At 44.0% G+C, this 16,757-nt stretch overlaps 1 protein-coding gene across 5 annotated transcripts in view; it reads left to right on the top strand.

Moving 5' to 3' along the window:
• The window catches only part of SPATS2L (spermatogenesis associated serine rich 2 like), a 160,305-nt gene that overhangs the window by 127,046 nt on the left and 16,502 nt on the right, over window positions 1–16,757 (top strand). The gene's annotated exons all lie outside the window — the stretch shown is intronic.

Raw genomic sequence — 16,757 nt, 5'->3', positions numbered from 1 at the left:
TCTCCAGAGCCAGAGTCAGCAAACTTTATCTATAAAGCGCCAGCTTGTAAATATTTTGAGCTTTACAGCCGGCCGTGTCTCTGTGCAACTACTCAGTTCTACTGTTGTGGCACGAAATGCAGAGAGGCGGTGGGCCAGATTCGGCTCGCGGGGGTCGTAGTTTCCTAGTCTCTGGAGGCATTAGTAAACTGCTCAGGGAAGACCACTCTGTCTTACTCTTTTGTGTGGCATTTTAGAGTAAACTCTTCCTCTGGGGCCTCTGTATGATACCTTCCCTCTGAGTGACTCACACACTAATTGACAAAATGTAGCACTGACCTCAAGTTACCTCTCTCCTCCAGCTGCTTGGAGTACTTTTTTTTTTTTTTATTTCCTTAGTAAAACGAGCACCACATGGGTCACGAGACATCTTGAGATTTATAACTGATTCTCTGTGTTTCACTCAAGACCTAGAAGTGTGGTGCCAGGGCAGGCAGCACCCAGGGAAGTTGTGTATCTTTTCTCAGCTTGTGGGTCACATTTTGTTTTAAACTGCTGGGTAGGATCGCTTCTGAATGAACTCTGCCAGGCAGCACTGCTGTTTAAAAGTCACCTCCTAACAAATGGCACTTTTCCTCCAAACGGAAGAAGAAGAAATAGAGATGAACCATTTTCTATGTGCTGTTACTACAAAAATGCGTAAACACCAGTGCTTGCTTTCCGATCTAACCTTTAATAAAAATGATGCCAAAATAAGTACATACATGTTAGCTTAAACATAAAACAAAAGGAATTCTTTCTCATCGACCATCAGCAGGCATTTCTGCCAAACGGAAAAACGTTACCTCTCTCTTCCAAACAAGCCTGCAGCCTAGCCTAAGCGACGTGATTGATGTACTTGGATAAAGTCCTCCTCTCATTTTCTGAGGGGGAGAAATGGATGAATTTCAGGGATTGGGCTGCTCTTAAAAAATAACAGGTCACAGAATTGAAGAAGGCAGCTTGCATGTTTTCAAAAATGAAGTTTTCCTCTTGGGGGTGTAATCTTGGACTCCAGGCATTAGAGAAAATTTTGAATGCAGCGTCATTCATTTAATAGAGTCAGACCCTCAGGATTACCTTGTAAGGCGTATCCAGATGCGGAAGATGTGGGACAAGGCCTCTGGAGATTTCCCAAACGAGTGATGGTTCGGAGAGAGACTTGAACCCACCCTGGGCACAAGCTACATTGCACTTCTAGCTTCCTCTCTCCTTGCTTCGGGCCATCCGGCGCCCTCACCAGAGCCTTCAACGGGCACTGCATGGAGCTTAGAAATAAACAGACACTCTCAGGTAAGACATTCTAAACATTCACTTTGCCGGGCTTCAGGAGGTGAATCCTTCCTGATCAAGTTCTCCAAAAGCCTGCTGGGATTCACGGGCACGATGATTTGGGGAGACTGGGAGAAAGCACTTGCTTGCACATGCCCAGTCCCCGGTGAGCACACATCTGAATAAAATGAACCCAGTGCTTTTTGGACCCAGCCTGGCCATGAAGAACGCTTTATTCAGTACAGTTACTGAAGAAAACCATGAAGTAGCTCAAAGTTGGCCTGCGACCAGGACACAGTTACATAAGGCTGAATGATCATTACATGGATCATTCTCATTTTCCCATAAAGAATTGGGGATCCGAGAGGGCACCAAAGATGACATGATGCTCTCACGCAGTCTTAACGGAAAATAAATTTTGAAACATGAGTGTCTGTGTGAAAAGTCACATCAGGAAGTAACATGAAACAGCTGGTTTCCTTTCTATATGATTGGCCCCCTACCACAACTGGAAAATATTCATCCTTTGGAATCCTAGCTGCCAGATATAATTGCTTTGTGTGCAGACTAGTCTAGCTTCTCATCACAAATGTGTGTGTGTGCGTGTCCAAGTTGATGGTGCAGGCTTAAAATGAACAATAAACATTAAATTCAAAAAACATCAAGGAAGGAGAATAATCCTCGATAGCTGTGCCATATGCTGGGGGAGGAAGTATTCCAAAACAGGGCTGTAAAAATTGCTAGGTGCTATTGTCAATTTAACATCTAATTAAAAGCACTCCTAAAGGAAATGGAAGATGGTAATGAGCCAGAGGGTAGAGCTTGTGCTGGGGATGGGGTAACAGTGTCATAGAGAATGGAGGCTGGGAGGAACAATATTTTTAGGCTGCTTTGCTTTCAGGTAGGAAAGGGAAATCAGTCCAAGCATGCGTCCTTATACCTCATGTTTAATTTTTCCTGAAGCAACGCCAGGTCTTACTTCAGCAGAATTTGGAGTAGGTCAGGAGTTCCAGGCCCTGCTCGCCCCCACACCCCCAGCCCTTGCTTTCCTCTTTCTCTCCACCTTGGGGTGTCCTCCCCCACAGCAAAGACAGGTGCTCCCTGCGGGCCAGGGGCTCCTCCCCACGACACCACTCACTACAAGATAAACTTGTACCCGGGCCCCATATCACTTTCCTTTTTTTCTTAGTAACGATTGACACTAACCCTAACCTCATCCTTCTGATGACCGTGGGTCCTCCTTCCCAAAGTGATATATTTAATTCTTATGTTAACAGAGCGTTGAGACCCTCTCCATCAGCCAAAGGAATAAGCCTACAAGTGAGAATTTCAGGCTGCAAAAAAAGCTATTCCGAAATGAAGTCTATCTTCCAGCATCCCTCAAATCTCACTCCGAAGTGGGCCTCTTGTCTGCCGTGGAAGCTTCGTGGTAGCCAAGCAAAACCACACACAGACCACCAGGGTAGTCAGCAGGGTGACCCCACACACCGACCAGATAAGCATCCCTGTGACATTTTAAACATTGTGTCCTTTTTCTGAGAAGGCCTCCCGAAGGGGAAATTGCCAGTGGGGCCTTCCAGAACAAGCGAGGCAGCCCTGTGTCCCACATTCCCAGTCTGCTGCTCCTTGGGCGCCCAAATCATGTACAAATCATGGAACATACAGCCTTGGAATGACTTCAATTCGAGTCCAAATGAGACAATTTTTCTTTCCTTGCAGGTTTATCACATAGCAGGATTCTTTCCTCCTGGGTTGGTTCTCCCCAGCCCACCCCTTACATTCCCCAAACTTTTAGCTGATTTTTTGTTAATACGTGGCTTTCCATTTGATGCTAAAAGCCTGGTTTTCCTGTGCTCTTGGAGTTTTTTATTTGTTCTCTTAGTGAATAACCTAACATTGACTGAAAGATGGTGCTTTCTTATCAGTGCCGCAGGAAATTTTAAACGTAAACTTTCTAGCTACATTACATTACACTTTTGTCTCCTCAAGACCAGAAAACCGGTTATATTGAAGTGTAGCAAATTGAGGGCTTGGCGTTTTTGTCTATTTGCATTATAGAATTCAACTCAGTCCTGAGGAGAAAATGGAAAAATGAAGAACCAGAAGTTGTTGCTAATAGCAGGCAGGCACTCTCATTAGCCATTATGTCTCTCCCTGAGTCTTTTTCTCATTTTGTCATAAAACCGAATTTCACAGTGGGGACTAGAATTAGGATGAAGTATGTAAAGATACAGTAGGGAGCTGTTTCATTAAGGGTCTGTTTAGAGGATTATTATTTCTCTTTGGCTTCGGCCAGGTGGCAATATTCCTGGGTGCTCCTGGGCTCACATGGCCTGTGTCCAGCCACTGTCACGCTGGTGACATCTGCAGCCATGCTGGCCCTTGAGCTACTTAAGCTGAAGGAAAACTGGTCTCTCTGCCCCTTAGGGTGCAGTCATGGTGGAGCAAATATTTGGTGACCATCTAATTAGCTGAATCATGGAAACTGTGGCGCTGTGTATACCTTGATGGGTGAGTACAGGAAAAATACGTCTTAGTTGAAGCGGTTTCTAGAATCAGAGTAGATGCCGTGACAACAAGCAAACTTGGTTTTTGAGTTCGGTCACATGGAAGACATTGACATAAGCCCAGATAATGAGCAGAGACTCCATTTGAAAACTGTGGCTGAAATGGTACTCATTCCTCGTGCACCCGCGAACGTCAGAAGTTCTGGAAGAGTGTGTTGTCCATTCACAGAATGATGCTTTTCTCTAGGCCATTTGACAGGGGAAGCTCGTAATGGGATTGCCTGTGGGAGAGCTGATGTGGGGAACTTTTGCAGCCACTTGGCATTGCTACACAATGCCGTGCAGACTCTGGTTCCCTGTTAAATAGCAGCAGCGTGTTCAATGGTTGCTAGATTTTGCCAGCTCCTTAGATTAAGCGTGTAATGAAGACAAAATCAGAAGCTTGCATTGTCCTTTTCTACGGTTTTTAAACAAAATTTAATAAAAGGTCTCCATGTCCTTCTGCTTTGGAAATAAATGTAATCTTCCCATTGATCAAAACCTGCACCAGCGAAGACTTTCTGACTGATCTCTTTCCTTCTCATCAGATAGTTTTTCTAAGTGCCCACCTGCTTGTGACTTGTACAAAGAACTATATGACAGAAATTAAACAAACCTGTACCTTCTCCCCACACCCAACATTCGAGATTATGCCAGCATATTAAAAGAACTCACAGTATGGAGATGAACATACACCTGCAAAGGACATCAAGAGGCAATGATAGAAGAGGCTAATAAATATATTTATGCCTCAGGAGAGCCCTATGTATGGTTTCTGTCACTATCCTCGCTGACAAATTGAGCAAAATGACTCCTTTTCCCTACTCTGCACCAGTCCAATAAATAGAAATAAGCTCCGGATCCATTCTGAATTGTGAAAAGGGTAAATACCATAAACCACAGAGAAACTCAAGGTTCCTGTGACTTTGTGACTAAGGCGAGTCCCTGTGGTACACTGTATTTCAAATCTTGCCTCGTTTGTGAATATGTGTCATTCTAAATAGGTGTAGCTCACTCTTTGGAGGTGAAAGCTTCTCTTTTCCTATTTTCTCTCCTCCCCGAGGTTTTTCTGTGCATTAGATGTTTCCCCAGGGCTGCTGCAAGGGCTGAGTGAATCACTCGACATGAAGGAAGAGCGGGTTGATAAATACAAAAAGTACAGAACTGGCCTTTTCAGTTGGGTATAGTCCCCAGGAAACCAGCATAAATAGTACCTTGTATTAATAGCCTTTCTGAGCTCTGTGTGTGATTACCTCCATATGTTATGTCCGCCACACACTTGGCACTGGAGGTCAGCTTTCCTTTTACTGCAGCCTTCTTTGTGGAATCATAGACCCACAATAAGAGCTGGAGGACAAGAAGTTGATTGTGATTTCAGCTTGAAATCTGAAAAGATCTCTGAATCTTTTCAGCAAAGGAACGCTACCAATCCCATTAGCTTGGAAACATGCTCCTGAATAGGGTTAGTTTTCATGATAGAGTAGAGATATAAAAAAGAATGAAGCAAATTGTTCTTATCTGTACAATCCCAGATGAAGAGTGTGTGTTTTGTGTGTGTTTTAATTTATAGTATAATCCATTTTCAACAAATTTGTTCCTGGATATTAGTGTAAATACAAAATACGTTCTAGTTTCCAAACTGGGATATCCTAGATCACAACTCTAGAATGGATCTTAGGACTTATCCTAGATCACAACTCTAGAATGGATCTTAGGACTTATCCTAGATCACAACTCTAGAATGGATCTTAGGACTTATCCTAGATCACAACTCTAGAATGGATCTTAGGACTTATTTCTGTTTATGACACTGCTACAGAGGGAGACTCTGTAGTCTCTCAGGGGGAGACTAAGGAGTCATTTGGGGCAATTTGTCAGCTAGGACAGCAAGAAACCATACAACAGGCTGTGCCTGAAGTCAGTATAACAGAATTCCCTATTATGTCAGTTACACTGTTCTTCCAGTGACTGTAAGCCATATTCTAACAAAAGTCACATCTTCCAAGGTTTATTAACCACTTAATTAGGAGGCATGCTGTGTAGAGTTAGAATAGGATTTAAATTTCAACTCCACATATTCTAGCTCTGAAGATGGTTGAGTTTCTTAACCTCTACTCAGCTACAAAACGGGGTACTACCGTCAAGGGGTTTTATGAAGAGTTTAGGTACAAGATATGCATTTCTCAGATTATTCTAGAGAATCTCTAGCCTGGCCCATCTAGGTTGGTTCTCTTTCCTTCCAGATAAGTATTTAGTCAATTTTGTTCTCTCTGTACCAAGACAATGGGAAGAAGGTCTCTTTTTTCCACCTTTCTGTTTAGCATGCAGTGGATCCCAGCTATGCGATAAGGAGGGTTTTACTGTTCATTGCTTGATGGAAGGAGAAGTAAGGCAAAAGGACCCTGATTCTGAATGGCCACCGTGGCCACCAGATCAACCCCCCTTCCCCTCTCACATCTTTCCATGCCCTCTCTCTGCCTTCTCTTCCCTGTTCTTCATTCACCCCTCCAGTAGAGAGACACACGTGTCATGAGCCAGTGCTTCTCAGACTTTGGAATGCACAGGGAGCACCTGGACACCATTCGCAGAGGCTCTGATTCTGTGAGTGAGGGGGGAGCCCAGGAACCTGCGTGTCATGAGTACAGAGGGTGCCAACGTACATGGTCTAAGGGCCACGCTTGAAGAGACACTGCTAGAAATACTGAGGGATAAAAGTGGTGCCCTTCCAAACAAAGTGCAGGGTCTAGTGGGAGTAGACAGAAACAAGCTGTGTGGTGCAGTATGGCGAAAACTGGGAAAGGGAACGCGCGTCGGGGAGGGTTGATGGCTGGCTGGAAAAGGGTCCATCGCAGAGGTGACATTGGACTGGCACTAGAAGTAAGGCTAGGAATTGCCAGACCGAGAAGAGAGAGAGGGTTCCCTGCAGAAGGAACAACACGAGGAACCCGAAGCAAAAAGACAGTGTGCTCTGGGAGGAGTACACTCCCTGGGTCTCATGCCATGAATAAATCGATTGTGAACAAACACATCCCTCTCAAACCAAAAAATTTATGTATAAGTCATATATGTATACCACTATTAATCTGTATCCCAGAAATTAGGAAAGTCTGCTTTCTAAAGTAAAGAGTAAGTACATAAAGTTTAAAATTTCATTTGCTCCCCCCCACTTGGGAAGCAGGTGGTTGTAAAATTGAATGGAAAAAGGTACAGGCGGACTAGGGCAGGTGCTGAGGAGGAGTGGTGGTAGCGAGCCTGGAGATGCTGGGTGGTGAAGAGCCTCAGTGCCCAAACCAGGAAACTCAGGTGCCCACCCACCCCTTCTCACACAAGAGCCCATCAGGAGGCCAGGAGCAGCCTCCCCGAGGCCAGGACCTAAGCTAGACGTGGGCCAGCATTGCTGGGACTCTTTGTGCCACATCAGTCTCTTCCAGCTTCTGTTGCTCTTCCTTGTGTTCAACAACCGTGATGGCTTCTGCATGGACGCCTCCCCTCCCCGCTCAAATTAGAGAGAAATGCCACAGTGTTCTGAGTGCTTGACTCTATTTGGAGTCTGAAACAAAGAGATACTTTGCCTTGTTTTATTTTGAAATTAGTTTTATTTTATACTGCTTTCTATATTTTCCAGCTTTTTTAGTGAGCATGTAAAATGAAATAAAAATGTGAGGAATGTTAACTCAGTGCCTTAAATGGCCCCCTTGTGCTGTAAGACAGTTAAACATCCACAGATACAAGTCTGCCTTCTTTTCCATAGTGGTAGTCTTAGTTTGGTTTTTTTTTAAGGGGGTGGGAGTAAATGATATAATGTTTAAGCTATAGAAACTGAAATACAGGTAAGTTACTTTCTCTGAATAGTGATCTCTGGAAAGAAACAAAACTAAGAAGTAATTAGTAAAGACAAGAAGTTACATTACTAAGTGAAATCCTATGTAAAATTCTAAATGGAGGTATACAAGGAGGATAGATTTTTCAGCTGAGCTTGTGGTATTGTGGGATTGGTAGAATTTACAGGATTTTGCAACTCTGATACCATTTTTAAGACTCCCAAGAAGAGAAAGAATCTTTGTGTTGCTTTTTTTTTCAATTAACTATTTGCTTTTTGAGGAACTCCTGGATTTTATAAGTATTGGGAATCAGTCTTTATACTAAATCTGCACATGTCTCATTCCAGAAGTGCACCTCAGACAGTGTGATGAAATATTCATTGACCGTGACTTAAATTATTGTAGGATTCCAATATAAAATATGCAACTAAGAGATATTAACATTAACAGATAATATTACCTCGGATTAAAAAAAGAGAAATAAAATGGGCTCAGCCTGATTGGCAAATTGAGTGCACTTATTGCATTCATTGACAGCCAGAGGGATTTTAATTGCTTTATATTTTAAGTGTGATTCATGCTTAGAGGCACCGCTGCTTCCTTTCCCCGATAGTCCCGATTACTAGGCACCACTTCAAAGGGCTGTGTCCCAACCCCAGTCTACGTGCCGTAGACATGTATGTTGGGTTTTGCTGTGCTTACCAAATAACAGTATGGAATTCAGGAGATGTTTAGAAAGATCAGTTTGTCACCACTGCTGCGTTTGGAAAAGAAGAGTTCCAATTATAAAAAAGAAGGCAGGTGGTTGTAAAATCAAATGGAAAAAGGTACAGAGTAGAAGGTGACAGACCCAGGAATCCCAACAAAACTAAAGAATGAAACATAGCCAACTACTTAATAATGAGCATGGAGTGAGACCAGCCACAGGGGGCGTAGAGAAGGGCAGGAGAGACCTGGCTGGGGTAGGCGTTAGAGGACGTGATCACATGGCAAGTGAAGGAAGAGGAGTCACACAAATCACATGATACCAGTGACGAGCATACAGGGTACAGGAGAGGGACAAGATGGGGATGGAGGGGAAAAGAACTTTCCCTCTACCCTCCGGGGTTTTGGCTGAGACCCCCGTAATGGGACAGATTAATAAGAAAAACGAACAGAAGTTTATTAACATGTGTACCTCATGTATACATGGGCGATACCCAGGGAAAAGTGAGGAAGCTCCCGTGGTGGCTCAGAATTCAGAATTAAATACCATTTTGACAGGGGCAGGGGTGGGGGGATATAGGCCTCTCAGGGGAGAGTAAATGATTCTAGGAAATACAAGAGGCCCTTAGAAGAACAGACGGGAGGTATGATCATTTGTGACAAAGTACGTCTGGGTGTGGGGTCACCTTCTAGGCTCTTGTCGTACCTGGTTGGCAAAACTCGCCAGGAGGGGATTTATGACAATTGAGTTCCTTGGAGGCTCTGTCTTTAGTCAGATGAGGGAAGTTTAGATACCATCTCTCCCTGCATTGGCAGTTTTTCAAGTGCCTGGAGCTCACAATAGTCAATACACCAAATTGCTGTATTTGGGGGTAGGGGGCGTATTCTGCAACCCTTCAAGAAGCAGAACAGAGAAAGGAGGAATGGGGACTTGGCAGCATGCGAGATCACGGGTGCCATTTGCAGGCACCTGTTGTAAGTGGTAGAGCTGCCAATCCTCCGGACCCTAGGAATAGAAGACCACACGCGGCCTCACTGCCTCCGTTCCTGTCAGGCCCAGGACAGAAGCTCTGTTGACAAACAGCAATAGTTGAGAAATGGGTTTTACCCTGGGCCCAGGAATTCCTGGTAACACTCAGGGAGCTGGACTGGAAATGGCACCCGTGGTAACAGTATAGTACCCCTTAAATGTTTAATAAGGGGAGTTTTCCTGCCAGCCACCTGGTGGGCAGTACACGCTGCCTCTCCCGTCAGCCCTGGCTCCTCACCTCGGCCCACATGGTGGCCACTGGACATTGACGCTGGTACGCCTCTGGGCATTCACCGTCCTTCCCCCTGATGCCATAGGCAGGAGCGCAGCTCACAGCGGGGGCAATGTTTTTACATTAGTCTTTATGCTATTTGGTACAGGCCAGAAAGACTGAAACATCACCCTTGAGGTCGTTGGCATCCTTTCTCCCCAGCCATTCCCACGCTCTCTGTCTGCTGGGCTGGGGCTGGGGGACAGAGCATGCTCGGCCGCCCATCCCGCTCCGGCCTCGGCCACTCCGCTCCACCTGCTTTGTTCTGCTTGGCAGCTGAGGAGTTAAGGAGGCTCTGAACTGAAGCACTTCATCCACAAGAGGGTCCTGAAGCCAAACTGTCTGGGATCAGATGGTCCCGGGCAATTTCTCTCACTGCAGCCTCCCTGAGGCAAACTCACCAAGATGAAATGTGGTCTAGTGTTAACTCTTTAACATCAAATCCAGCTGCCCCGGCAGTTTGATTTCTTGAAATTCCCTTTGAAATTCTGCTTTCATTCCTCAGTACCCACCAGCAGGTTCTGCTCGCCAGCTTATCAACCACTAACAGTCCCATGGCTGCCCCCTATCCCAGCATCTTTATTTATGAAGGACACCGGACTCGACATGGCTTGCCCCAGCTTCAAAAGAAAGAGGTTTTGTCACTCAGTATCTTAGTCTCCGGGTTTAAAGAAGAATCTTTCACAGAGCAGAAAATGATAAATCTCTTCTTGCTAAAGTGCCTTTCTGATTCTTTTTATTATTGTTATTATAAGTCCTCTGTAGAAAAGAATCAAGGCAGTGGCAACATTTTTATAAAATGACACTTTATCTCTGTGATTAACTATATAATAAACCGTAAAGACTTTGCCATGGTAATCTCCTCCTTACACCTTATTGCTTTAATAATAAAAGCTTTTTTATGGCAACAGAATAAAATTTTACTATCCAGACAGTTTAGATAAAATGAGAAGATGTGTTTTTGGAAGGATAGAGGGCATATCTGAAACATGTGAGGTCGGCATAGGTTTTATGTGAGCTCGGTTTATGTAGAACATGTTCGATGTGTCTTAAGTCTGGTGCCCTCTGGAGGACTTTATCCAACTATTTAAAGAATGTCTAGTGGGGGTCACCTGGGTGGCTCAGTTGGTTGAGCCTCAGACTCTTGATTTTGGCTCAGGTCTGGATCTCGGGGTCCTGAGATAGAGACCCACATGTTCAGCAGGAAGTTAGCTTGTCCCTCTCCCTCCCCCCTCCCCCCCCTGCTCCTGCGCATTCTCTCTCTCTCTCTCTCAAATAAGTAAATAAATAACCTTAAATTTTAAAAAAGAACTTATAGGGGTCAGTGAAAGACTAGTTAAAGAGTTCTGTATTTCTGTCAAGTACAGAGGATTACTGTTTCAAAGCAAAAATGTTCAAAACCAAGAATTGCAGATGATCAGTGGGGGAAAACACAAATTTCAATAATTTATTGCCACCCTAATTTGCATACAGAACCATCAACTACCTGTTTTGATTCTGAGCCAAACCCTGTGTGGTTTGGTGATTATCATTGCACTTTTATTCATAAGCTTATGTCTCAAATGATTAGATTCCATCAGTGGCAGAAATTATATAAATTTTTGCTTAAACATAATTTATATGCAAACACTACAGTATACCAAGAAGTTTCATTATTGTTATCCCACAGAAAAATGAATACGTTGTCTCCCCTGCTCGTCACTATTGAGCAGTTTCTTTTTCTTTTTTTTATGTTTCAAGTTTTTATTTAAATTCTAGTTAGTTGACATATAGTGTAATATTGGTTTCAGGAGTAGAATTTAGTGATTCATCACTTACATATAACACCCAGTGCTCATCACAAGTGCCCATCACCCATTTAGCCCATCCCCCCATCCACCTCCCCTCCAGCAACCCTCAGTTTGTTCTCTATAGTTAAGAGTATCTTATGGTTTGTTTCCCCTTCTCTTTTTTTTTTCCTCTTCCTCTATGGTAATCTGTTTTGTTTCTTAAATTCCACATATCAGTGAAATCATATGGTACTTGTCTTTCTCTGTCTGATTTATTTCACTTAGCATTATACTCTCTAGTTCCATCCATGTTGTTGCAAATGGTAAGATTTCATTCTTTTTGATGGCTGAATAATATTTCATTTATATATATATACATATATATGGAATACATATACACACACACACCATATCTTCTTTATCCATTCATCACTCAATGGACATTTGGGCTCTTTCCATAATTTGGCTATTGTTACTATTGAGCAGTTTCTTGTCAAGCAACCCACAATAGTCTCAGACCATAAAGTTGAACAGAAGTTTTTTAAAACTCAGGGTTTCCCTGAAAAAGTGATGATTTAGTGGAGGCCTGAAGGAAGACTCACGGTTAATGAAATGAAGAAAGGCTGGGTTGGGGAGGAGGGTTGTCTTCCAGCAGAGAGAGGGGCATGTGCTAAGGCCCTGTGGTGAAGAGAGAGTAGAGCTCATACCTTCTGGAGTTTCATGAAGCTTAAACAAGGTCATTCCAATAAGGTGCTGGTGGTCTACCTAATGTGCCTAGCACACAGTAAGCACTCAGGATGTGTTAGTTATGATCAGCTCTCTTTTTGAAGCAACTCAGGGCTGACGTCTGTCTGCACAGGTGTACCTAAAAAGCAAACACATGACCTTTAAGCTCCTCAGTAGGAATGTGGTCTGTGACACTGCCTGTGATTTCTCCTCGCCTTTTCAATTCTCTGATGTCATTCCTCTTAAGAACTCCCGCCCTCCTTATCTGCTAACTCCTACATCCCAGGGTTTTGCCCTGCACCTTCTGTCCTTGGCAGCCTGCAGAGTTTTTCATGAGGTGCACTCAGTGTAAGTATCTGCCCCAGGACCTCTAAGAAGACCCAGTAGGACTTACGCATGGCGCTGATGAATGTGCTCATGGAGCTGGATATGAGACCGGGCCTTGGAAGGTTTTGGATGCAGTGTCTCCTCTTTGACCCCTCTGGTCCGGCTCCTCGGTGTCTGACCTTTACTACTACCCCCTCTCCATCCTCTGTACCCACTTCCCACAGTATTCTGCCCTTCCACAGTCCTGCCGCTTTGAAAGTGAAGCCCAAAGAAACCCTCAGGTGTACCTTATTGAGATTCTGGAGGAAGGCTCAGAGGGAGCTGCTTCACGCCCGCACCAAACCCTGGTTTGCATTCAGTTCATCGGTTCTGCGCAGGGTCCAGGCTCAGCAGAGATCCCTGGCTTGCCTTTATGCACTCAAGTTTTGAAAGTAGTCGTACATAGCCGTGCTTGCATTACTAAGACTCTTGAGTACAGTCTTTGCTTGAAATACCCAGAAGAATGGAAGCATGGTTTGATGCCAACTTCACAGGCTCCTTCACATCCTCAAGTGGGCAGATTAACAATTTATTGTGAAAACCTTCATCCCTCCTGTTGCTCGCCTGGAAGGCCCAAAAGTAACCACTGTATGAATATCCAGCTTTGTCGAGGATGTGTTGAACCTGGGGATATGTATTATACTCCAGATGTCTATCTTGTAAACTCTCTGGGCACATAATTATGTGAACAAATTTAATCACAAGAATTTATCCCGATCTTGGAGCTGGTAAATAAATCAGCAAAGGCCCCTTCCTCCACCATTCTCCCATCCCAACACGCACACAGGGTGCAGGGCTCCCAGCCTCCAGGCTCTGGGCCTTGTTTGGGAACTGGGTGTGTGGGAGGACGATGGGAGGCTGCCCCTCGGGAAGGCTTACCACACCCACTCTTGATCCCGTGCATGAATTTCCTTTAGCTACATACCTTACATGCTTTCAGATCCCAGAGACTCTAATCAGAAGCCTACCGGTTGTTTGGGGAGGAGGGAGTTTCTTCTTTCCATCATCATTTTCTCCCCTGTCTGGTTTTTTGCTTTTTCCCCAGTAAGTTCAGCAGGTCCTCTCACCTTTGTCTCCGCTTTCGCTTTCCCAAAAAGACCGTAGGCTCCACCGGGATGGCAGGGGGCCTTCATTCCCAACTGCCTGCCCTGCCCCAACAGCCTTGCTGGCACAGGGCCGGCACTCAGCAAATGCTTGTGCAATGGCTGAATATTCATACGTGCCTGCATTTCCAGTGCTCTCTGGGGTATAAACCTGTGCCCCCTGCTGCACTCCGCCGGGGAAGAGAACAGAGCACGCGTCAGCTGCCAGGCTCACATGACATGTAGCCCGTGATTCAGCTGGACTGTCCCCGCCCCCAAGTTCTTTGAACTCCTGCTGGTGTCCAGTGGAAGCCGAAAGCCCTCCCTAAGATTTGTGCCAGTTCCAGGGGTGAGGGTGGGTTTAATATTCTCACGCTCAGTCTGCCTTTCCATCTGCTTAGCCTCATATTGACCTAAACATGGAACCCAGCCCCCCACCTCGGTGTCTTGTGTGTGCGCACCTGTGCACGTTCAGACCATTCGCTCCAAGCACAGTGAAGACCCAGACGTCCCGAGAAAGGCTCACATCACCTTCTGGCCCACGGAAGTTCTTTCGCCCACCCCAGCACTGGTGATTTCTCCTAGGCTCTTCACCCTGCACAGTTCCCAGCCTTCATGCTGACTCCTCCCTCTCTCTTCTGCCTCTCTTTCTATAGGGGATAAAAATTCAAAACATGTCCTCACGCAGAGTAGCTGAATCGTATTGTTGTAATTGGGGCTTCTCACTCCAGATTTCTAGGTTCTCACCTTATCTCTCTAACAGCTCATCAATTAGCCTCATTTTCCTAAACTAACATAGAACTGCCCTCTCTGGGAGGGCTGTTAAACACAAAAACAAAAAATTGTTTGGCCCCTATTGGCTACGTGTGTGAACTTGACAGAGAAGGTAAATATACCTCATAATCACAGAGGCACAAGCCTCTTGTGATTTAACTCAGCATTTCACATGATTAAGAAACATATGCTGGTTTATGAATAGATGGTCTCTGGAAAGAAATGCAAGAAGCTGGTGATGGTGGACACCTCCAGGGAAGGGAGCCAAATACACTGTGACAGAGATGGGATGAAGACTTCCTTCTTTTGTATTTCCTATATTTAAAACACATTGACATTATACCTATTTAATGTCAATAAAGAAGGTACAGGTCTCCTTATGTGCTCTCTCACCAAAGTGATCATATCCAGTGACCTTGAGCCATATGCGTCATGGGGACAGTTGATATCTACACTTGATGGTTTAGGCTTAGTGCCCAGTTCTGGAGACGTCACTTCTTTCCATTAGGATTTCCTGGTTGGAATGAGCTGAGTGTCTCAGTGCACAGTCCTGACTCTCCCAAGTGTTCAGGTCCCATCATCTGGATGGTCCCATCATCTGGATGCTCCCATAGACACAGCCCAAAGATACTTCTTACCCTGATGAATGTTACAAAATATTCCCCTAAAGAGGAAAGAAATTTTCAATACACTTTAAGTTTTTAAAAGTACACCTGACGGGGTGCCTGGGTGGCTCAGTTGGTTAAGTGACTGCCTTCAGCTCAGGTCATGATCCCAGGGTCCTGGGATCGAGTCCCACATCAGGCTCCCAGCTCAGCGGGGAGCCTGCTTCTCCCTCTGACCCTCTCCCCTCTCATGCTGTTTCTCTCTCTCTCTCTCTCTCAAATAAATAAATAAAATCTTAAAAAAAAAAGTACACCTGACGGAGGGGAAAATGTACATCCGTTGGAACAGAGAGGTAGTAAGTATGGATGCTTGCTGTATGGAAGCACATTAATTATGAGTGTATGGAAGCACATTAATTATGAGTTCATAAACTATACAAACAAGCAAAAAAATCTCATTGGTTACTTTGGAGGGATGCTAGGGAACCAACTATCGTTTTGAAAACGGATCTACCAGCATTTATCCTGCTTACCTAGGTAAATTATACTACATATTAACCCAAATAGTTGATAAGGGTAAGTTTCTCTTTGTGGAAGACTTCAAAGTAAATAAATGAAGAAGGAGTGATAGAATTTGAATATCCCCATTCTTCTTAAAACCCTATTTAACTAGGCAACCATCATCAATGACTGCTAATAATCATAAAAAATAGAGGTGTCTTTTGTATTTCCTATAAATTTGTTATGAGATGTAGGAATTTGAATACATTCAGGTTTGACTTTTTTTCTAAGAGGAATATTTATAACTGTGTTGTGTCATTATAGGTCTGCTGATGGAAGTAGATGACATAAGGTATCCTTCCTAAAATAAAAACAAATCTGAATCTAATCAGATTTCTATATCTCATAACAAATTCATAGGAAAATTAAAAAAATGAGTTAAGTAATACCATGAAGATGCAGTCAGCAAAACTCAGACCTTGGACAACTTAATAGGACAAAAACCTGGTTTCTTCAGTAAATGAGTTGCAAACGGGGGTAAAAGACGAAAACAGATTTCATAGACAATCAGCCAATTACAGCGGATGGTACTTATTTAGATCCTGGTTCAAACTAACTGTTAAAAAATATGTATGGGAAACAAGACAGAGGATCATAGGGGAAGGGAGGGGAAAAAATGAAACAAGACGAAACCGGAGGGGGAGACAAACCAGAAGAGACTCTTTATCTCAGGAAACAAACTGAGGGTTGCTGGAGTGGTGGGGGGTGGGAGGGATGGGGTGGCTGGGTGATGGACATTGGGGAGGGTATGTGCCATGGTGAGTGCTGTGAATTGTGTAAGACTGATGAATCACAGACCTGTACCTCTGAAACAAATAATACATTATATGTTAATAAAAAATAAAAAAAATATGTATGGGACAATTAGGGAAATTTGAACACTGAGTAGATACCAGATAACATTAAATTATTGTTAATGTTTTTAGATATTCTAGTAATACTGTGGTTATAGTCCCAAAAGTCCTTATCTTTTTGAGATATATATTGAAATATATTGAGTTATGGTTGAAATAAAAATGTAAAAACACCTCACATCTATGCTTATATATACCTAAAAATCTGTTCAAGGATATACAGGTGACCCTTGAGCAGTGGAGGGGAGGGGAGGGGATTGGGGTGCCCACCCCCCGCTCAGCCTAAAGTCTGCATATAACTTTTGACTCCCCCAAAACTTAACTTATAGCCTCCTACTGACCAGAAGCCTTACTGAT

The sequence above is a fragment of the Eumetopias jubatus genome, unplaced genomic scaffold (assembly GCF_037043125.1).
Source record: "Eumetopias jubatus isolate StellerSeaLion01/CBP00866 unplaced genomic scaffold, mEumJub1_p1.0 scaffold_3, whole genome shotgun sequence".
NCBI classification, from domain to species: Eukaryota; Metazoa; Chordata; class Mammalia; order Carnivora; family Otariidae; genus Eumetopias; species Eumetopias jubatus.
Note: the sequence above shows the minus strand (reverse complement) of the source record. Positions and strands in the feature narration are given on the sequence as shown.